This window comes from Neovison vison, chromosome 13 (assembly GCF_020171115.1).
Source record: "Neovison vison isolate M4711 chromosome 13, ASM_NN_V1, whole genome shotgun sequence".
Taxonomy (NCBI): domain Eukaryota; kingdom Metazoa; phylum Chordata; class Mammalia; order Carnivora; family Mustelidae; genus Neogale; species Neogale vison.
In genome coordinates this window covers 70023619-70048242 of record NC_058103.1, presented here as the reverse complement: position 1 = coordinate 70048242, position 24624 = coordinate 70023619, and the positions used below count along the sequence as shown (strand labels likewise).

Sequence of the window (24624 nt, the reverse complement as noted above, 5' to 3'; positions counted from 1 at the left end):
TCAACGTGATGAATTGTGGATAGATTATACAATACACAGGAAGACCTAACAGTGCTTAAACTGATGAATATTTATTGACAAGAGTTTCTTTCACTTATATTAAGAACATATGCTGTTGACTATCATCAGTAGGCTTGGCATTTGAGTCCTAGTGGTGGTAAGAGCATTGTTGACTTCACAACTTTAACAGAACCCATGAATCCAAATGTTATAAATATTTTCCAACAATTACAAAAGTATAACAAATAATGTAGTTAAATACTGTATACTCAACATGAAGCTTTGTCAGATCTTAACATTAACAACATAAACATTGACTGGCATCTGAAATAAATAAGTATTTTTTTAAAAATAAATAAATATAGAGATAGTAGATCTTTCATCTCTTATGACCTGCTCTTTTTTTGTTGTTGTTGGGTTTCTTGTGATGTCCCTCAGCATGTGTGTTCATAGTTTAGAAGGCAGCTAGTGAACCTGGAAGAATTTGATGTCATATTTTGGACATCTGACTTATCTGTGGTTCTTTCTCTAGAAATTTGCTCGTCAAGTAGTAGTCAGTTTTGTTGTCTCAAGTGCCAGCCTATGTTCCTTATCCCAGAGAGATCACTGCTTTCTGGTAAGGTGATGTTTTCTACCATCTGAATTAGAATATATCCCAAGGAAAAAATCCAGGATAAATGTTGACCTCTGTCATGCCTATCTTCTGTGAATGATAATAGTTCCTCCAATTCCTGCTTATAGGGACTCTTCAGTGCTTTTGAAAATTTATATCTTAAATATGATACAGCTTTTATAATTTTGGTAGGAGATTTATTCCAATAATAGCTATAGTCTATAATGACCCAAATTCAATGTCAAATAACAAATCTTTTTTTAAAAATACTTTTATTTATTTATTTGACAGACAGGGATCACAAGCAGGCAGAGAGAGAGGAGGAAGCAGGTTTCCCGCTGAGCAGAGAGCCTGATGCAGGGCCCGATCCCAGGACCCCGGGATCATGACCTGACTCCGAAGGCAGATGCTTTAACCCACTGAGCTACCCAGGTGCCCCCCAACAAATCTTTTAAAATTATATTTTCCTGTTGCTTGTTACTAGTTTATGAGAATTCAATATGTGAAATTTTTATGACCTAATGATTTATAGGAAAAATGAAGAGCTTTCTCATTAGTTCTGTTATTTTAACTTTATGTCCTTTTAGATTTTTTTATATAGGCAATTCTTTCTTTAAAAAAAAAATAATTTATTTATTTATTTGTCAGAGAGAGAGAGAGAAAGAGAGTGTGTGCGCAGGCAGGGGGAGCAGCAGGCAGAGGACAAAGCAGGCTTTTCACCAGGCAGAGAGTCTGATGTGGGACTCGATCCCAGGACCCCAAGATCACGACCAAGCCAAAGGCAGATGTTCAACCAACTGAACCACCCAGGCATCCCAATTCTTTTTTTTTTCCCCCTTGTAAATAATTTGCTGTGCTGTGGTTCATTTACAGTCATTTTACTTAAAATTTATTTTTCTTTCTTACAAGTTTGCCAGGACTTCTTCAATCTTGAATGGATGATACTATAATGGGCTTATTTTCCTCTGTATTTCTGATTTTAAAGGGGATGCTTATAACATTTAGAGTGATTATATATCTTTGTTTTCCAAGAGTAGTTATTATTAAAGCATGCTTACTAGTAATGTTTCTTTTAGCACGTGAGAAGTCTCCAGGACTCCTACTTCTGGAACGGATATAGAAGGTAATGATGGCAGGCCAGTGATATCTTCTCTGCAACTGGAAAAAAAACTGAAGAAATTATAAGAATCTTATTTTTAAGGGATTATAGGGCTTTGAAAGCAATGAAGATAAAATGAAATTATAGAGTGGGACACCTTTCCATAGTGAAATAATGATCACTAGCCACTGTTTTCTGAGTTACTTCAGGAATTTTGAAAGTATAATGAAGTTTGTACTTGGACTGGTCAAAGAGCCTCTTCTGGAGGGAAGAAAAATCAGGAAAGCTTTTAGATATTAAATAAGGTTGAAACAACAATTGGGAAATTTAAGGAACCTTAGATACACAACAAACTTTAACAAATGTATGTGTTTTGGATTTGGAGAATGTAAAGGGAAGAGGAATCAAGCCAAAAGGTGGTGTGAAATATTTTTTTTTTCTTTAAAGATTTTATTTATTTACTTGACAGACAGAGATCACCAGTAGGCAGAGAGAGAGAGGAGAAAGCAGGCTCCCCGCCGAGCAGAGAGCCCGATGTGGGGCTTGATCCCAGGACCCTGGGATCATGACCTGAGCCGAAGGCAGAGGCTTTAACCCACTGAGCCACCCAGGTGCCCCTTGCATTAGCTACTGAAGAACATTACCTGTTGGGAAAGTGAGTAGACCTGAGTACATTGCTGGACTTGTGCTCACTCTATATCTCCTGGATTTTGAAACTTTGTAGGAAACATGCATTTTGGGAACTGTGAGAGACAGAACTCAGGCATTTTTTTAGGATGAAAGAAATAAATACCCAACAATCTCTTGGTTAAAACTTGGAAGATCACACCAGAAGAATGAAATGAATCAGAGGTAGAGTCAGTCATTAAATCTTCAACCATGCTCTGTGCCAGTTGAATTTTTTTTTTAAAAGATTTTATTTATTTATTTGACAGAGAGAGATCACAAGTAGGCAGAGAGGCAGGCAGAGAGAGAGAGAGGAGGAAGCAGGCTCCCCGCTGACAGAGACCTTGACGCGGGACTCGATCTCAGGACCCCGAGATCATGACCTGAGCCGAAGGCAGCGGCTTAACCCACTGAGCCAATCAACTTTTGACACCAACTTACAAAAACAGAAGGAATTTATTCTGTTGTAAGATAATAACATCTGTTGCCCTTATAGTTCTTTTATGGATCATTTCTGGAAAATAATAAAATATTTACTAGGCATTAAAAAAGGAAAGAAAACATGTTGATAATAAAAAGGAAACACACACTAGAAGCATATCTTTTTTTGATCTAGATATTGGAGTTGGCTGACAAGAATTTTGTGACTGAATATAAAAAATTAAGAAATATAGGAAGAAAAAGCATTAAAAAGATGTAACTTCAACAAAAATAGAAGTCTATTAAAAATAATCAGATGGAAATTACAGAGCCAGAAAATATTACACAACTCAAAAGAACTTACAAAGAACTCAAAAGATCAGTTTAGTAACAAATTGTACAAAGCTGAAGACAGGATGAGTTAATTAAAAAATAGGCAAATAGAAAATACTAAATGCAGAGAGGAAAAGAGTAAAATTTAGAAAACTGCATGAGAGACATGTGGACATACTAAGAAGACTTAATGTAATTATAATTGGAATCAAAGAAAGAGAGATGAGAGAATATGTGTCAGAGGCAAAATTCAGAGATCAGGTAACTGAGAATTTTCAAAATTTGAACAAAGATACAAATAAGGGCATTCAATAGCTTACCAAATCTCAGGACAAATACAAAAAAATTACACCAAAGCTCATCATAGTAAAACTGTTAAAAAAGAGTAAGCATTCAAAAATAAAAGGATGCATTGCTCTCAAAGAAATAACCAGAATGATAGTGACTTCTCAGAAGAAATGATGAAAATTTAAAAAAAAATAGTGATGATACTTCTAGAAAATAACTGCCAGCTGAAATTTTTATATCCAAATAGGGTAAAAAATAGGGTAAAATAAATTTTGAGACAAAGCTGAAGCAATTTGTCACCAGCGGACTTCCACTAAAAAACAAACTAATAGGAAAGGGAAAATGATCCCACATGGAAAATGATTTCCCACATGGAAATGTGAAAGTGCTGTAGGTAATAAATACCAGTAAGATAAATATATAGGCAAGTGTAAAAACTATAGATTACATAAAATAATAGTTATATTGTTTTTATATTATTTATATAGATATATGTAAAATATATACCTAATATATATTAGAATGAAATTATATTTAGAACTTAAATGTATGACTATAATAATATAAATGGCAAGAGAGGGATGCCTAGATGGCTCAGTCAATTAAGCATCTGTCTTTGGCTCACGTCATGATCCTGGGGTCCTGAGATCCAGCCCTACATGGGGCTCCCTGCTCAGTGGGAAGTCTGTTTCTCCCTCTTCCTCTGCCCTTCCCCTGCTCATGCTCCTGCTCCCAAATGAATTAAATAAATAAATAAATAAACCTTTGAAATAAAATAAAAGTCAAGAGAGATAACTGTATTTTGAAATTCTGTGATTCCATTCGGTATCAGGAAAGTAGTAAGAATAATCAGTTTGTTAGATTGTAATAACTCAGTGATGTGTGTTGTAATATCTAGTATAACCACAATAAAGATAGTAAAAGAATATATAATCTACATGTTATTTGAAAAAAACAAAGGGACTTATAAAATATTTAATTTTTCCAGAGGTATAGAAAGACAAAGAATGTAAAGCAGGTGGACTAAATAGAAGAAAACAGTAATAGGGTAGAGCCAAACGACACTATAATTATATTTTATGTACATGAATAAATATTGTATTTAAGGATTATTCAATTTGGGTTAAAAAACCATATTCTCCTTATAAGATAAACATTTCGAATATAAGGACACAGAGAGGTTAAAAATCAATGAGTAGAAAAGAAATATACAAATCCTTAATAAAAGTTAAGTGATTTAGCTATACTGATGTTAGAGTAAACTTTAAGGCATGAGGCATTTAAAATAAGAAAGAAACACTTCATGGGGCGCCCAGGTGGCTCAGTCAATTGAGCATCAGACTCTTGGTTTTGGCTCAGGTCATGATCTTAGGATCAAGCCCACACTGGGGCTCTGTACTCAGCAGGGAGTCTGTTTGAGATCCTTTCTCTCCCTCTCCCTCTGCCCCTTCCCTTGCTCAAGAGCACACACATACACACACTCTCTGTCTCTAAAACAAAGAAATCAGTCTTTAAAAAGGAGGAGACAATTCATAATAATGAAGAGGCTGATCCAGCATAAGATACAAAAATCTTATATCTATATACAACTCAAAACAAAGCTTCAAAACATCCAAAGCAGAAATTGACAAAACTAAAAAGTAAAAGAAACAAATCTACTGTTGCAGTGAAAGATGTTAACACACCTCACCCCTATCAATGACTGATATGCAGACCAAAAAATTTAAGTATATAGAAGATTGAACTACATAGTTAACAACTTGTCCTAATTGTGTGTGTGTGTATACATCCATGTATATATATGTGTGTGTGTGTGTATCTATATATCTACAGATATATAGATATATATATAACTGCAACTAATGATGGCAGAATTCACAATAGTTTTTCTTTTTTTTTTTTTTTTTTAAAGATTTTATTTACTTATTTGACAGAGAGGTCACAAGTAGGCAGAGAGGCAGGCTGAGAGAGGGGGGAAGCTGGCTCCCCACTGAGCAGAGAGCCCGATGCGGGCCTCGATCCCAGGACCCTGAGATCACGACCTAAGCCAAAGGCAGAGGCTTAAACCACTGAGCCACCTAGGCACTCTAGTTTTTCAAACTTATATGATACATTTACCTAAACTGTCCATTTGCCAGCACAAAGCTTCAACAAATCTGAAAAGATTGAAATAAAACTGATTGTGTTCTATGACCATGATGTTACTAAACTAGAACAAATAACAAAAATCTAAGTAGAAAAACTCCCTGGAAATAAGACAGTACATTTTAAGTAATCCATGAGTCAAAGAAGAGCTCAAAGCTAAACTTAGAAGTTATTTTAAACTGAATACAAATGATAATACAGCATATTAAATCTTGTGAAATACCCGGAGATCAGGGTAAACTTACTACACAAAAGCTAGGAAAATATTAGCACTTCAAGATTGAAGAAAGTAAAAGGAAATAATTAATATAAGAGTAGAAGGAAAGAAATAATTACTGTAAGAGCAGAGGACAATTAAAAGAGAAAAAACAAATATGCAATAAAGAAAACATAGATGAAAGCTAGTCTTTGGCAAGGCTAATAAAGTTGATCCAAGCCTATAAAGATTAATAAAGAAAAAAAGAGTAAAACATAGATTACCAATATCAAGAATTAAAGAGGACATAACCCCATTCTTACTAACATCAGAAAGACAATAAGAAATTATTATGAATAACTGTACACTAGTAAGTTTGACCATTACTTATAAGTTTCTAGAAGAAATAAAATCATACCTGTACAGTCTGATACGATGAAAGAATAGTATCTGTTATTAAAAAAATCTCACTTTTAAATGAAACAAGATGGGACTGGGAGGGAGACAAACCATAAGTGACTCTTTTTTTTTTTTTAAAGATTTTTATTTATTTATTTGACAGAGAGAGATCAGAAGCAGGCATAGAGGCAGGCAGAGAGAGAAAGAGAGAGGAGGAAGCAGGCTCCCTGCTGAGCAGAGAGCCCGATGCGGGACTCGATCCCAGGACCCTGAGATCATGACCTGAGCCGAAGGCAGCGGCTTAACCCACTGAGCCACCCAGGTGCCCCCATAAGTGACTCTTAATCTCACAAAACAAACTCAGGGTTGCTGGGGGGAGAGGGGTTGGGAGAAGGGGGGTAGGGTTATGGACATTGGGGAGGGAATGTGCTATGGTGAGTGCTGTGAAGTGTGTAAACCTGGCAATTCACAGACCTGTACTCCTGGGTATAAAAATATATTATATGTTTATAAAAAATAAAAATAAAAAAACCTCACTTTTTAGTACTAAATGATATTTATTTAAAGAAAGAAGTAACATCCATTTTGTACAAACTCAGAGATTAGAACAAAATTGAGACCATAGTAACAAGTCAAAAGTGTGACACAAAGAGATTGTGAGATGGAAATTTTAGGATATTCACCTCTCATAGATACATAGACTTATTTGAAGATGATGTGATTGTATATAGAGAAATTCCTAAATATTCTATAATCAAATTATGCTCACTACAAGTCAATGTAACAAAAATGATCTTTATTTCTGTATTACAGCAACAAATAGGAAATAATTCAAAATTGTAGCAATTACTGTGACAAAAACATCAGCTACCTAAAAATTAATATAACAAAAATATGCAAGAATTATACATTGAAAACTATGAAACATTGATTGAGAAAATTTTAAGACCTAAGTAAAGACCATACCATGTTCATGTAATTGGAAGAGTCATTATTGTAAAGATTTTTAATTATACCATAAATTCATGTAGATTCAGTACAATCCCTATATTTGAAGAAATTGATAAACTGATACTAAAATTGGCATGCAAATGCAAGTAGAAAAAGTAACCATTAAAAATTGAAAAGGAATAATAAAACCATAGGACTTACACAAGGAGATAAAAAGATTTTTTTAAATAAAGGCATTTTAAAGCTATAATTTTAAAAGTATGTTATAGGCAAAATGATAGGAAAAATATATGACAAAATGATAGAGTGCCTAGAATCAGACTTGTACTTATACAATCACCTGACTTACGACAAAATTAATTTTCAGGTTTATTTATTATATATGATAGTCTTTTTAGTAAGTAATGCTGTGTCACTTGGTACCTATATAGGAAAAAAGTAAATCAATAAATCTTGGTATATCTTTACCTCACACCAGCCACAAAAATTAATTACTGATAATACTATTGATATAAATGCAATCAACAAAACAATAAAGCTTTTGGAGAACTCTATTGTGGTCTTACTGTAAGCAAAGGTTTCTTCAGAAAGACACAAAAAGCATTTGCTATTAAATTGATACATTGTAAAATGTTATAATTAAGAACTGCTATTGAAAAAAAAAAAGAACTGCTATTGACTAAAAACCCATGAGATTTAAAAACCACCCACATAATAGGAGAAATGATTAGTAATCAGATATATGAAATATCTATTCTGAATGTATTCTTTAAAACTACAATAGGAAAAAGACAAGTAAAAACCCCACTTGAAAAATGGGGTAAAAACTTGAAGAGGTATTATATAAAAGAGAATGTCCAGATGAAGATTGGATTTGCAACTTCAGTATTTACCCAGCGAATGCAAAATAAAACTCCCTCTTATCACAATGAGGAAGATTGTTAAAAACTATCAAGTACTGGGGAAGAACTGGGGCACCTGAAACTCTCATACTCTGCTAATGAAAGTGTAAATTACTATATTAATTTAAGAAACTGGCTGTATCTAATAATGTTCAATGTGTCCATACATTATGGTTCAGCTGTTCTTCCTATGTATACATTCTGAAGAAATGCATACATATAATTCCCTTAAAATATGCCCATAGTGTTTGGGTCATCATTAATAATGATAAAAGTCTGTAAAGTACATGAGTATTCATTTAACAGTAGAATTGATAAGTATATGGTGTTATAATTACACAATAGAACACTATATACCAATGATAATGAAAGGACTACGACTATATATAAAAATAGTTTGATCAGTTTGGTTACCCTATAAGTGTTTCAGATTAATTTTGATGTCACTTGCAGTTAGTTAATAGGTATCTCTTAGCAGATTGAGTAATTCCAATTCAATCCTAATTTTAAAAACTTGGGTTATATGTTAAATTTTTTTATCAGTTTTATTGTACTGTAAGTTACATACAGAAAAGCACATTAATCATAAGTATACAGCCTGTGGCTTTCACAGAGCTATAACACCTATGAAATCACCCCCAAATCAAGAGGCATAACCCTATCAGGGCTCCAATAATTCCCCTCATACCCTTTGTCTTTCACTATCAACTGTCCATATCTACCTAGAATAACTGTTATTCTCACTTCCAACATTGTATGCTAGTTTTGACTGTTTTTTGAATGCATATAAATGATATGATACCATATTTATTGATTTATGACTTCTTTTACTTTATATTGTATCTATGAGATGCATCCATATTGTTTTCTATATCAGTAGTTGTATCTGTATGGCAAATTAAAATCATATTTTTTTATAACCCTATCTTTGAATCCCTAGATACTCTTTTTTTTTTTTCAAGATTTTGTTTATTTATTTGACAGAGACAGTAAGAGAGTGAACACAAACTGGGGGAGTAGAGAGGGAGAAGCAGGCCTTCTGCCAAGCAGAGAGCCTGATGCGGGGGGGCTCGATCCCAGCACCCTGGGGTCATGACCTGAGCCAAAGGCAGACGCTTAACAACTGAGCCACCCAGGCACCCCCCTAGATACTCTTAATTCAGTTGTGATGTACTTTTTTGTACACTGAAATAATAAGTTTTTAATCGTAGAATCACTTCACTTTTCTTAAATAGTATCTATCTATATTCATTCCCATTTTGCCCTTATGTAATTTTCATATTAATGTAATAATGTTCATTGTATAAAGTGAGTTTTCTCTTATTTGAGTCTCAGGGACAAAGTTTTTAAGAGAGATCATTTATTAATTTGTGGTTTTAGAAAGCATATGTAAATTGTCTTAGGCAGTAAGATTTTGAGAGAGAGGGAGAGAGTGTGTAGATCAGTGTACAGTAGCAGTTCCAGTGATTCTTTTTTTTTTTTTTAAAGATTTTATTTATTTATTTGACAGAGAGAGATTACAAGCGGGCAGAGAGGTAGGCAGAGAGAGAGAGGAGGAAGCAGGCTCCCTGCCGAGCAGAGAGCCCGATGCGGGACTCAATCCCAGGACCCTGAGATCATGACCTGAGCCGAAGGCAGCGGCTTAACCCACTGAGCCACCCAGGCGCCCCAGTTCCAGTGATTCTTAATTGGGGAGCCATTTTCCCCCACGGGGACATCAAAGTGATGTCTGGAGACATAATTGTCATAACTCTGAGGGTGCTACAGGCATTTAGTGTATAGAGACCAACTATGCTGCTAAATATCCTGCAATGTACAGGGCAGTTTCTGGCAACAAATAATTACGTCAGTAGTACTAAAGATTAGAAACCCTGGTATAGACTGACTGGATTATTTTAATGGTTACAAATCTTTTACTGAGCCATGTCTACAAGGAATTTGTCTTTCTAGATGTGTAACCCTTAAATTGAATGTCCATATTCATTGGCTAACTTTGTTCTGAGTTTCTTTTACTACTCTTAATCTCTTCTATAATTAAATCTCTGTTTGCTATTTATTGTATTATCAGTTTGTGGGTGTTCACGTTGGCTTTTACCTTGTGTCAAAGGTATGTTAATCAAACATGTGCTTTTATATTAATTTTTTAGCTTAAGATTTGTGGGACCATACAGTTTGAAGTTTGATTTACAACTTCAGATCCATGTTAGGCTTAGGCCTATTTTGAATTCTTAGGGCTCTTTATTCATCCAAAGTCCATAATTTGGATGGTTCACCCAAAGTTTACTTTTTGTCTCTCATTATCTGTATGTATATATGTGTATATATGTATCCCCAGTCTTTAACTGAGGGTGCATTCAGCTTTATGAGGGAGTATTGTTGATAATTTCTTATCCCTCTCAGACACAAGTGTGTTATCCTCATCTGAGCATTAAAATCCAAGATCCTTTATTAAGCAAAGGAATGAACTCTTCCCCACTACACCCCAGTCAAATTATCAGCTCATGTATCTCCTTTTTTTTACTTTTAGTTCCTTTTCCAGCTTCTGTGCCTTTAAATTTCTCATAACTATAATTTAAATATTGGCCATGTAGGTAAAAGTATGCTTTAAAATTTTATTTCACATTTCTAGTTGTCACATAGTGTACTCATTGAGAGACAAAATGATAAATCTGAGTCCAGTAACTCAATAACTTGGAACAAACAGAGGCCCGAGGGGGCTGTACCACCAGGCACAGCCAAGAAGTGCAGACATGGAGGTGAAGCCCCAAGTGCAGGTGGGCTCTTGGCTTTATTATCCTAGAATGTAAAGTATGCGAAGCAAGGAAAAAACAACTCAAGCAAGCAGTCACTTGAGGGGCAGCAAGGGACTATGTACATGATTTTCAGTATAAGTCCTAGTTGAGGTGTTAACTAAGGGGTTACAGGAGATGGGAGAGCCATCCTTAGTAGGCCTTAACTACCTTATTCTCCACCATCATTGCTGTTTTTAGCAAGTGCTGTCTTCAGTATGGAATGATGGGGAAATGGTTAACTTTTACCACAGGCATACAGCTTTTGCCATATATGCATATTCCTGTTTTTACTGTTTTTTGTACCTGCTGAGGTCTTGCTCTTCCAAATCTAGCTATTTCGGATCAGGTGGATTTTCAAATTACTTAGATCATCATATTGCTGGAAACAGAATTCGTTCCACTACTTGAAATAAATGACATTTTTGTAAGTTATTTGAAGTAAATTTCTCATAATTTTGACTGAATTTATATTTGCCATTTCAAGAGAATTCCTTGATTTCATAGAGTAAAGCTATAATAATGAAATAAAGAGAATAACATCTATGAAATGTTTCTTGGATAAAAACAATTTTGCTAATGTTCTAGGACAAAAAGTCAGTGCCAGGCCTTATTCATTCTCTCTATCAAATCAAGAATTTATGTAGGTTATCTGATATTGAGGCATTTTTTTTTCTTATTTACACTTTTGGAGAAGTTCCCATTTTACTAAGCAGCTCCCTCCTGGAAAAGACAACCAGTGCTTTATTTGTTACTATTTAATGAGTTTATTTGAGTATTAAAAAATAGAGTCTTTGTAAGAGTGAAGGTTTTTCAATTATCAGCAATAGAGAATTAACTGCTAACAAATATAAATGTATGAATTTAATGGATAGGTACTAACTTAACTAGATTAAAGGAAAAACTTGAAGAAGTAGGTTTTGAAAAATCAAGAATCACAGTAGTTTCAGGCATTTAGGTTTTAAGAATTGCTGTATAGTTTCTTTAGAACTCACAGGATGAAAGAGCTCAGCTCTTTTTAATCTGTGTCACTCAGGCTGATTGCTATTCTTTGGAGAGAAATTAGATTGACCTAGCTTTGGTCATATGTCCATCTCTTACCTAGTGGAAGCAGAGAATCTTTACAGAAAGTCTCACAAAGACCAAAGGGAGAGCTTGGTTTTTGTGTCTATTAGACACAAGTAGCAGTGATACTATATAAACAGCCACAGAATCTCCTCATCATATAATGATAATTATTTCTGTTCATGTCTCAGTGAGTTGGCTGGGTTTGGCTGATCTTGGCTGGGCTTATCTGACTTGGCTCCCGGACAGATGTTGTTTTAGCTCTGCTCCCCTATTATTTTTCTGGGACTTGTGGATGGCAGAGGGACATCTGTTTTCATGCCAAGGGCTGAAAGACACAGAGGACACTGACACAAGTATCTTTCAAGCATCTCTGTCATATCTGCTATCATTCTGCTGACCAAAGCAAATAGCATAGCCAACACTTCATCAGAGTGGTAGGAAAGTGTTCTCTGCTTACTACTGGAAGAACTGCCATGGTTAAGAATACAAGTAGGAAGAGATATTGAGAATAAAAGTTACAATGTATTCTTGCTTTCTAAAGGATCATTTCGGTGCTTTAGCAAAAGATTGGGAAAAGATACTAGACTTAGAAAAATTTCATATATACATCACAGTGTCTAAAGTATTACTCAAAAAGTGCACTGCATAAAGAAGTGAATATAGGAAAACTTGGGAAAACCAATTTTTATTAACTGTATTTTAGAAAAGAAAAAGTTTGGGGAACCTGGGTGGCTCAGTCATTTGGGCATCTGCCTTTGGCTTGGGTCATCAGTTCATGGGTTCATGCCCCACATCAGACTCTCTGATCAGTGGAGAGCCTGCTTCTCCCTCTCCCTCTTCTGCTCCTCCTGCTTTTTTTTTTTTTAATTTATTTTTTATTTTCAGCATAACAGTATTCATTGTTTTTGCACCACACCCAGTGCTCCATGCAATCCGTGCCCTCTATAATACCCACCACCTGTACCCCGACCTCCCACCCCCCGCCCCTTCAATACCCTCAGATTGTTTTTCGGAGTTCATAGTCTCTCATGGTTCACCTCCCCTTCCAATTTCCCTGAACTCCCTTCTCCTCTCTAACTCCCCATGTCCTCCATGCTATTTGTTATGCTCCACAAATAAGTGAAACCATATGATAATTGACTCTCTCTGCTTGACTTATTTCACTCAGCATAATCTCTTCGAGTCTGGCCATGTTGCTACAAAAGTTGGGTATTCATCCTTTCTGGAGGCTAAAGTGAGCTGATTACCTTCCAAAGAACTCCGCGATCACCCACGAAATCAGCCTGAGACCAGAATTATACATGTCTGGATCTCTACTGCTCCTCCTGCTTTTGCTCTCTGTCCCTCTTTCTCTCTGTCAAGTAAATAAATAAATAAATCTTTTTAAAAAAAGGAAAAGAAAAAGTTTCTTTTAAATCATGCATAATTTAATTTTGTAACATAATCAGTTTCTAGTTTCGTCTCTTGGTGGGAAATATATTAATAGAATTTTCAAAGGTCACAGATAGGGCTGAATCTAGAGGGCATTAGGGTACTTCCCTTTGTGTTTTACCCATATACACTCCCTTCCTTTGAAAAAATTTATCTCTAATCAGATTAATATGTATATTATTTCAATCAGAATGGGGAAAAGAAATGTTATGTATTTTGGGGAGATCTGAGGTACAATCCAGAAGTCTCTTCACACTAACTTTATTCACCAATTCTCCATTATGCTTTAGTTTCCTAATTCATAATTTATTAATTTATTAATTTTATAATGGTATGTATAAAAGACATAGGGCCATTATAAAGAAACTACAGGTGAAAAGATGAATATCTATTCCTTAAGAGAAGTATTTTCAAGGGTTCTGTCCTTAAGTAGAATCAAGGGAAAGAATGTAAAGAGTTTAGGTAGAGGAATTAAGATGTAGGAAAACCGTCAAAGTGTGTATCTCTTTAAGAAGAAACGAAACTCTTAATGGCACCTTTTTGAATTTACTTGGATGATGTCTTAATTTCCTGGACCCTGTACACTTGAGATCTGTTATCCTTATTGGAATTTTTCTACATTGGGCATATTGTCTACCCAACATCTTTCTTGCATTCCCATGGTGACATGATTCTTAATTTTTGTAGGTTTCTTCTCTGGTTTTCCAATATCTGGGATCTGGATCTAGTATCCAGGATAGTGTCTAGCACACTATGTGTGCTCTTTAAATTTTAGAGAAAGAAGGAAAGCAAAAAAAAGTTTCAGTTTCCAGTGTATTCTGAAGGGAAAACATTCTATAAGTGCCCATCTGTGGAGAACCTGGGTTTTCCTAGGAGTACACAATACTATAGTATTAAATGATGAGGACTTGGCAGTAGATTTCCACTTTAGAGATCCAGAGTTCTTGTTCGTTGTGACTCTCTCCTCTTGGGCTTGTCTGCCTCTTCGTTCTTCTAAGCATGACAGTGATATCAGCTGAATTTCATTCCAACTCTTCTCCTGAAATTGGAAAGCTTTGAATTTCCCTCTTGGCTGCAAGGATCAAGTTTAAATGCTCTTTCAGCCTCTTGCTGCATAGGGAGCCTACAGGATATATTCTGTCTTTGCCATGGCGAACAGGCCTATCAAGCATGTGGTAGAAAACCTAAGGGGGTTGCTTGTATACAGAAATTGGCCAGTATAGTGAGCAGCTTGCTTCAGCCCTTATTGCAAACACGTTAATTCAGGCTTAGTTATGCTAAAACCTCGAAGGCCTGCCCTTTAAAAATTAAATCTGTTCTTTCACACAATTATTGGCTGAATATAAATTATACTGTGATCCTAACTAAAGCTTTGCCACAGCTGTGAGAATAGTTTTGCACAAATCAGCTAGCTTAGCCTGAAAAACTGCCATTGCATGGGGAAGTAGAACTTTGGTCACATGTGTTTTGCTTTGCAGTGTGGCAAATTGCTGTCATGGCAAAGGACTATTTCCTGAATAATATTTCAGAGCTCTGGGCTACTGCCCTTTTGGAGTGATCCACCTGCAAATTGGCTTACTAGAGATATTTGGAGGTCTAAAACTGTATTTTAAAATGATCCTGGGTTATTAGTAAGTTTGAATACTCATTATTTGGGTCTTCTATGTTTAGATTGGCATTAATAGTTTAATAATACATTAAATTTGACCATATGAAATTGACATTATTCAACCATTTTTGACCTACAAAAATGGCATTTTCAATGTAGTTCAGCCTAAAAGCTTTGATTTCTAAAGCCACTTAAATAATTCCAATATTTCTTTTCTAGGTATTTAAATCACTAAATTATTAATCAGTTGATAAATATGAACAGTGGGGAAATTGGCTCATCTTAAATTCTCTTTTTGAGGCCTTAGAGCTTTGGGGAACATTTTTTGCTTTGATTGATGTAGTCCTTCAGAAAGGAAAGGAGCCTTCATGCTGATGTGGGAAACAAAGGCAAAATAAAAACTGAATTTCCTTACTACCTACAGCCCACTGACAAGTCCTTTAACAGGCAGAGTGGCATTCCTTCAGGACCTTAGTTGCCTTGATATTAATACTTTGCTAAGGGCAAAAGGCAGTCTTAGCTGACTCCCAGGATCCTGTGAGTCTACTTTAATGTATAAAAATTCCTTTGGAAACTCCCCTTATCTCTACCCTCCAAGGTATATGCTGGCAATCATTCCCTAGGCATATGGCCCACACATATACATCAGAAGGGTCTCATGACTAAGGTTTTTTTGGACAGTTATAAGTGACTTTTTCCTAACATTAGCTAGCCCCTCTCAAGGTCCTGCTTCCAAAATTTCTTGGAGATAAGCTATCCCTAACCCACTCCCAACTTGGAAGTATATAATGAGCCATTCCTCCTGACTGCAGTGCAGCTCTTTCTGCCCACAGGTCCTGTCCCTGTGCTTTAATAAACCACCTTTTTGCACCAAAGACATCTCAAGAATTCTTTCTCGTCCTTCAGCTCCAGACTCCAACATCTTTCCTATATCAATGCTATCCTTTTTTTTTTTTTTTCCTTTATATTTCCCAAGGCAGATGTCCTGAGGGTTAGGAACTCCCTATTTTTTTCTCTTTCTCTGGCTCGCTCCTTCCTTCCTTCCTTCCTTTTCTTTTCTTTCCTTTTTTTTTTTTTTAAGATTTCTTTATTTGGGAGAGAGAGCCAGCACACTCATAGGAGTGAGGGGGAGGGGCAAAGGAAGAAGGAGAGAAGTAGACTCCCCATTGAGCACAGAGCCAGATGTGGACTGCATCCCATAATCCTGAGTTCTTTATTTGAGCCAAAATCAAGAGTTGCCCAACTGAATGAGCCAACCAGGCACCCCTCTGGCTTCTCTCAAGAAAAGTTCTCATTCTGTTCTCTCTGATTAGTTGATAGTTTTGCATTAGATAAGAAAAAAAAAACTTCAAAGTTTTACTTAGAGTTCTGAAGAGGAACCCACCTTCTCTTTCCATAACTCATAGAAGCCAGAATAAGCTCAAGCTGCCACTGCTTGCTTCTGAGCCAGGGTACTTCACCGGCAAGAGCTGCCACTGGGTCAGCCCTCCTTTTTACTGATGGTGTGATCCTAAACAGATTAACCTAACCTATTTGAGCAAAGTCTCACCACTGGTAATATGGGGTTAATACCACCTGCCTCACAGGCCTAACGGAAAGGCTAAATTTATAATATATAAGCTATGAAGTGTGCACTGTCCATAGATACTCAGTAAATGTTATATCCATTTTATTTCTTTAGGTTCTTCAAACCCAAGACAGATTTCAAGCAGAGAATTATGTAGCTGCAGACTTTATTTTCGCTCCCTTTGCCATAGCTGATAGGGGAAATTAGAGAAATTGCAAGGAGTTTCATTTTCACTTCTTTCACTAAAAGTTTTATTCCCCTAATAGTGGAACTCTGTTCTAGGAGGGTAATGTTTTGTGCCTTTGTTGTGTTCCAGGACTTACCTGATGAATTTGGAGTAGCTTGTAGAATAAGCAGCAAAGGGAGTTGCCAACATGATTTTCAAAACACAAAAAAGAGTATTGGGACGCCTGGGTGGCTCAGTGGGTTTAAGCCTCTGCCTTTGGCTCAGGTCATGATTCCAGGGTCCTGGGATGGAGCCCCACGTCGGTCTCTCTGCTCTGCAGGGAGCCTGCTTCCTCCTCTCTCTCTCTGCCTGCCTCTCTGCCTACTTGTGATCTCTGTCTGACAAATAAACAAATAAAATCTTAAAAAAAAAAAGAGTATTTGTGATTGTGCATATCACTGGTATGAAAGCACTTTGCAATATTAGTTATGCTATAAATTGAAACTAGTAGTTATGCGTAATATTATTACAATTCCCCAAATGTTAATGAACTCAATTGTAGATGTGTATGATATAGATGTAGGTCTGTATGTTAATTCATCTTGAAAGTCTTGAGGATTATTAAGGACAAAGAGAGATGAAAAATTCATAAGCCAATGATTCTGATTATAGAATATATAAGATATCAGAATGGTTTTTATTACCTAATTTAGTACTTTTTTGAATATCTACTCTAAGCCCATCACTGTGCTAAGAGCACAGTCTCTCTTGCTGCTCCTTTCCCTGGTCAATTACTTGTATTTCCTTACTCAATCCTGATTGAAAAAGCTCTGAGAGACCTCTGTCAGCTTTCTGGAAAGTCTCTGCTCAGAAACAGAGAGGTGTCTGTGCTGTATCTTTAGAGAACAGAAGTGTGATAGTCGATGGCTGTACTGGGTGCAAATACAGCTATAGAACTGAGTGAACTGCCTACTGGAAATAGCTCCTTCTAATTCAAATGAACTTCCTTATTTGTTTAATATTGCCTTCAACTACCAATATTGCTTTGGGAAAATTCTATTCTCTTTGGAAACACAAGGTTAGACAGGAGCCTAGGAGTGTAAAATGTAGGGATGGAAATACCAAAGCATCTATATTGTTTATTGTCCAAGTCGTACTTTTGCTTTTTTTTTTTTTTCCTGCAGATTCTTGTATTTTCAGTCCATGAGAAGAAGAGAAGCAAATTTTCACTTCAAGGCTTGAGAATACGTTTTATACATGTTATATATAACATTGCCAGAGGTGGGATTTAAACTGTTTTGAATTTTTGTAATTGGTAACATCATGGACGGCTTCAGGTGTTTTAGTTTTACTTGCTTTTATTTTTTTCTCATAATGTTAGATTCTTATTAAAAGTTTTCTTGTTAACTTTGATGTACAATTAATGTTTTCTATCCAGACTTCCTATATCTGCTACAGAAAATACAACAATTGTGTCACAGTGGAGTATGTAATATAACCACGATATACCTACTAATTTGTTGATGACCAATTTTTAAAAATTCTGTAATGTAGATTCCATTATTGATAATGGGTATAAGAATGTGTTCCTTACATTTTTCACAAATGAATTGAGAACATCCATTTTGGTTGAATGCAATTATTTTTACTAACATGATTAAAATATAGGCCATAAAAATATAAGCTTTACATAAAAGCAGGTGTATATTTTTAAGCCAAACACTTTTTACTTTAAAAGAGTTATACTCTGACCAAAGATAACTCAGATAATTGCACTATTATCTAAATAGCGAATCTGGTTTTTTAGATTGATCTTTTTGTTTACAAAATGCAAGTATTCCTTTGGAGAAATTTTCATTAGTTGTTCTGTAGAAACTCTTATTACTATTGCGGATCCCATTTTGTTAATGGTGCATTAAAAATATATAGAGGCTTTTAGGTTAGCTAAATGTTGCACAGTAAATTTTTGAGAGACAGGTACGAGAATATGCAAGCATATCTTTTATAGGAGAGCATTAATTTATTCTACCTCATGCTTTTCAGATTATTTATAGTCTTTACTTAAGGAACAAAATGAAAAACACTGACCATTGTAGATTGTTTTGGTAAAACTGCATCCCTATGTCTTTAGGGTCTTTGTAGCTTTCAGATGTATGAGAGTGGTAAATACAATAATGGGGGTATGAAGAGTCAAAGTGATGAGGAGGGAGAAAGTCCAGAACAATTTGTGGAATGATTTGTGGTGTCAGAAGGGACACGTGGAGGCTGTTTTACTGTCAGAGTTGTCAATGGATGCAAGCAAAAGTAAATTTTGTATTTGATATTGACAAATTTGGCAGTGATGAATCATAGAACTTGAATAATGTAAAGCAAAGTGATTCAGAAAAAAAAATAATGGGAAAAAATGGATAGCGGTTTCCTCGCCTCTTTCCTACTTTGTTATGGTTGCTTACAGTGATTTCATTAAATTCCATTGAGAAATTAAAATAGAAAAAATGAGGTCATTTAGTAATTTAATAATAGTCAATTTATTTTGGTATATAATATTCTAGATATCGGTCTTGGAACAATTCCCAGTGGATATTCTACATATACTCTTAAACTCTTCATCATTCAGTAAGAATAGCCTTTATGCCACTAAGCCCCTGGACAAAGATTTATGCCAAAAAATCTGTGTGGGATTGGTGAGACAGGCTCTCATCACTAATTTCATTTAGAATAAGAATCCCCCCCCACAAGTGGTATTAGTAGCTAGGTAGCAGAATCCAATTTGAGCACTTAAAAAAGTTCTATTAAGCCTGAAATTTAAAAATAAAACAAAAAGAATGGGGTGGAAATACTAAGAGCCTCCTATGAAATAGTCTATGTCGGTTATTCTAGGGTTAACTACTGAGTTCTCATTACTGAGATATTGTTGACATCCCTGGAAAGTTGTAGATGGGACAATAGCGTTTTGAGATCCAGTTTCCTCTTCTGTTAACCTCTGAAATGAGTTGTCTCTCATTATAAATGCTCAGTTGTTCCGCAGAGGAGGCCTTACACCTTTAAGTTCCATCTTTATAAGCTTACTGCCTCACCAACACAGATTTCATCAATACTACTAATACAGTTCTAGGTTTACCTAATGCTCTATACCATTCCACAAATGTACATAATGCAAGAAACTCCTGAAATCTGGAGGATTGTCTGTCTTTATCTGCAGATAGACTGATGCTTATTAAAAGAACCCCCTAAAAGAAATAACTCAGTGCTGGAGCTGCCATCTGAAGCAGGAGAGTTCTAAGAGATTTTTTATGCTTTCAGTAACTCTGAAGGTTCTCCCCATTTATTCACATAAACATTATGTTGTGGTTATTTCTTGTCTCTCCATTTAAGCTGTCATCGAGCAACCAGGACTAGGGTTAAAAACTATTTTCAGGGGCACCTGGGTGGCTCAGTGGTTTAAGCCTCTGCCTTCGGCTCAGGTCATGATCTCAGGGTCTGGGATTGAGCCCCACATCGGGCTCTCTGCTCAGTGGGGAGCCTGCTTCCCCCTCTCTCTCTGCCTGCCTCTCTGCCTACTTGTGATCTCTATCAAAAAAAAAATAAAATCTTAAAAAAAAATTTAAAAACAAAGACAAAAACTATTTTCAGTTGCAGTAATAGTGTCTTACACAGCTTTTACATTGACCTATCTTATCTAAGCCCAATTTCAAAAATATTTTTTAACTACTCATGTGCTATTTGATGGCCAAAAATAAGTTAAGTGGGACTAACATAAGTGGTACAGTGTGGCACTAGGGTTAAGAAAAAAAAAATAACCACTATAGTGAGACATATCAAAAGTGAATAGCAGGAACAGACCAGTTTGATTGTAGTCTCATTATAGAAACATGTGTTTGAGCTTCACAAGATTTCTATGTTTTAAACCCAATGCCAAGTTTCACAAATGAAGTGACAACAGATACTTCTAAAGCATGAGACATAAGCCATTAATAGATTTAGACCATAACACTATATGTAAAATAAATACATAAATAAAGTTAGGATTTTTAAATTTAGACTGTTTTACTTCTGAAGAATTAAGCAGTAATATAAGAGATAGATAGTAGACATATCTTGACAGGGAAATGTCTGTTTCTATACTAGAACTCTCATAGATCTTCATAATTCTAGGAAAATGTGTGTGATTTTCTCCAACTAGAAACCAGTAGTTTCAAACAAATAACATTGCAGATGGAATTCCAATATCACCAGCTGCTTTAAATGAATCCCAGAAATACTAGAAGACTCACTTTTTGTTCATTCTTGCCCTTGGTCCACCTACCAACTCCTACCTACCTGAGAAAATACAGTTTATAACATCTGTAACAACCAGCATAATGTTAATGCCATGTCCACAGTGACTTTTCAGTAAAAAGTTGTTTATGATTAAAAAAAAAAAAGGAGGACTGTTAATGCAGTGCAAATTACATGGAAGGCTTGTGTTGATGGCATTTATTCACTTAGGCAATGGTTAGCTAACCGCTGCTTTTACAAATAATTAAATCTCCATTCAGAAAGAATTATTACAAGTTTGGATGCCAAAGACTTTTTATTATGAGTATTCTGATTAATTGAAGGGACACTTATGATCTAGGAACACATTTTGAAATCACTTTTATAAATTAATTTTATATATACACTCTGTACATTATATTCTGTGAATGGCTCAAATAATTCTTATCTCCTGAAAGTTTAGATTCACTATTCCAGATTGTATTTTTTTCACTATTTTGTGTTTTATAGCAGCTATCAAATGAGCTCAATTATTTTCTTTTACTGGGTATTTGGAAAAAACAAAAAAAACTGTTAGTTGTCCCTTCAAGTAAAGTGAACATATGTAACAATAGCAATGTCAGTATCACTCACTCTTTGTAAGTTTCTTTTCTGGATTGAATGTTATTTAATAGTGTTCTAAAATCATTATTTCTCTGTACATCATCTTTATCATAATCATATTTATTAAGTACTAGCTGTTGTCTATATCTGTCTATCTCTATATCTACATCTATCTGTCTGAAGCCAGAGGTTATATAATCTCAAGTGAGAGGGACAAATGATGGAAAAGATCATCCCAAGGAAATATGGGTTAATAGCACATTGATTAAGACCATGGTCAGCCTTAATAATACCGTTCCCTCTGAGCCTTTGAGGTCTGTGAGTTTGTGAACACCCATTTTATCTTTCTGCATTCTCAGTTTCCCACTGGAATAGGAACTTCTTAGAAAAACCATAGCATTTTTTCCCCCTACCAAATGGACTTACTCAAGAAACAGAATAAACATTTAGAGAATTTTTTAAAAGTTGTGTTCTAAATTATGCTAAGTAAAATAAGCTAGAGAAAGAGAAATACCATATGATTTCATTTATATGTGGAATCTACAAACTGTAACATTAACAAACAAAACAGAAACAGACTCATAAATACAGGAAACAAACCGTTGGTTACCAGAGGGAGGAGTGGTTTGGAGGGCAGGCAAATAAGTGAATAGAATTAAGAGTCACAAACTTCCAGTTATAAAACAATCCTGGAGACATAATATACAACATAGGATATATAGTTAATAATATTGTAATACCTTTGTATGGTGACAGATGGTAAATAGATTTATGGTGGGGATCATTTTATAATATATAAAAATATTGAATCACCATAATGTGTACCTGAAAGGGACAGAAAATTGTGTGTTGATTATACTCCAATAAAAAAGGAAAAGTGAGAGTATGAGATAAGAAAAAGTGCACAGCGCATGAGACTGAATCAAAATTATTCTGAGTGAAATAAGTCAAGCAGAGAGAGTCAATTATCATATGGTTTCACTTATTTGTGGAGCATAATGAATAGCATGGAGGACAAGGGGTGTTAGAGAGGAGAAGGGAGTTGGGGTAAATTGGATGGGGAGGTGAACCACGAGAGACTATGGACTCTGAAAAACAATCTGAGGGGTTTGAAGTGGCGGGGGGGGGGTGTGGGAGGTTGGGGTACCAGGTGGTGGGTATTATAGAGGGCATGGATTGCATGGAGCACTGGGTGTCATGAAAAAATAATGAATACTGTTTTTCTGAAAATAAATAAATGGAAAAAAAATTATTAATTAAGGGGTGCCTGGGTGGCTCAGTGGGTTAAAGCCTCTGCCTTCGGCTCAGGTCATGATCCCAGTGTCCTGGGATTGAGCCCCACATCAGGCTCTCTGCTCAGCAGGGAGCCTGCTTCCTCCTCTCTCTGACTGCCTCTCTGCCTGCTTTTGATCTCTGTCTGTCAAATAAATAAATAAAATCTTTAAAAAAATTAATGAAAACAATGAGAGCAATGACTAATAGTCATGATTATGCTGAAAAATTAAACCAGTAAAGAAGATGAAAAACTGCAGAAAATTCTCCTAACTCAAAAAGAAAAGATGTGACATGGAAGAAAGACCCAAAACATAAATGATATATGATATGATACGATATGATACTATATATATATATATCTCTTTATTTAAAGTTATATATGTTTTTAAAATTCCAGATTGAAAAATAATAACTGATGGAGATGTCATAACTAAATAAATAATTACAGTATACTATCCTAACTTGGAAAGACTTGGATCTTTGAATTGAAAAGGATTACTGTTAGTCAAAATTCACCTAAGAAATTTTTATTTACACATATGCTGGATTTTTTTACATTTAAAAATAAATTTAAAAGACAAGAGGCACCCAGTTAGGAATAGAAAATAGGTTTAGACAAAAGGAAAAAGATAATCACACTGATTTCATATTTCTCATATGAAAGATCTGGATTAGCATCTAGAGATTTTCCTTAAATCTAAGAATTCTCTCTGTGTGAAGACAACAGAAAAGTATTCTCAGATTTCTTATATCCTTTTGCTAAAGAATACATTCAGATAAAAGCATAAAAATCATGACTTGATGAAGGAATTAGTTGCTTCTACCAAGGGATTGAAGCCAATTAAATAAAGATCTATCTTATAATAAATTAATGCAGTTTTCAAAGAAAAATTCCAAGTTTGAAAAAAGATGATTCCATAAAAGTAATTATAAGAAGCTGACATTTCACATTTTTTTTTAAAACCTGGGAAAAGAAGGTAGTCAATGGAAAAGGATTATGAGGATTGGCATACTAAATATCAGATGCTATATTTGGCAGGTTAATAAATTTTTTATTATTATTACTGATAACCAGACAAAATAATATGAACTAAATATAAGCATAGTAGATTAAAATAAAAATATGTCTTTCAAATCACTAGGATAAAAAGTAATAACACACATTGAGAAGATTATAAAACAGAATATAATGGATAATCCCAATTATACAGACACATTTATACATATGTAAATATAAATTATTCATATACATTTATTAACATTCCATTGAAAGATAATTATCTTTAGGTGTTGGTTGGCAGATTATTATAGATTTTTATTTGTTTTTATTTTATACACTTTTGACAATAATTATCAATTATATAATCATACAAAACAATAATATGCTTTTACTAGTCATAAAATTCAAGTGAATTTTATATACAATGACATGATTAGTACTTCTGGGGATTTTAGATATCAGAGTATTTTCAGTGACAAACTTGAAGAGATAAACCTGACTTTTTTGAATTACTTAAGTCAGTTACCTTTATTTTTATTTTTTAAAAAGATTTTAATTATTTATTTATTTGAGAGAGTGAGCGAGGGAGAGAGAGAAAGAGATGGAGAGTACGTAATCCAGGGAAGAGGCAGAGTGAGGGAGAAGCAGACTCCCCAGTGAGCAAGGCACCAGATGTGGGGGCTCCATCCCAGGATTCTGGGATCATGACCTGAGTCAAAGACAGATGCTTAACTGACTGAGCCACCCAGGTACCCCAAATAAGTTACCTTTATAATATACAATGAGAGTAACATTTTTTCAAGAAAGAGAGGTTTAATTGTGTATTTATGATGTATTTGACTTAATA

The 24624-nt window shown here is 35.0% G+C and overlaps 1 long non-coding RNA gene across 1 annotated transcript in view; it reads left to right on the top strand.

The window, feature by feature from the left end:
* The window catches only part of LOC122893845, a 56866-nt gene extending 39012 nt beyond the window's left edge, over nucleotides 1-17854 (top strand). The window contains exon 3 of the long non-coding RNA XR_006381700.1: nucleotides 17827-17854. This is a non-coding gene — a long non-coding RNA (uncharacterized LOC122893845). The remainder of the gene's footprint in view (nucleotides 1-17826) is intronic.
* Nucleotides 17855-24624: the final 6770 nt, after the last annotated feature.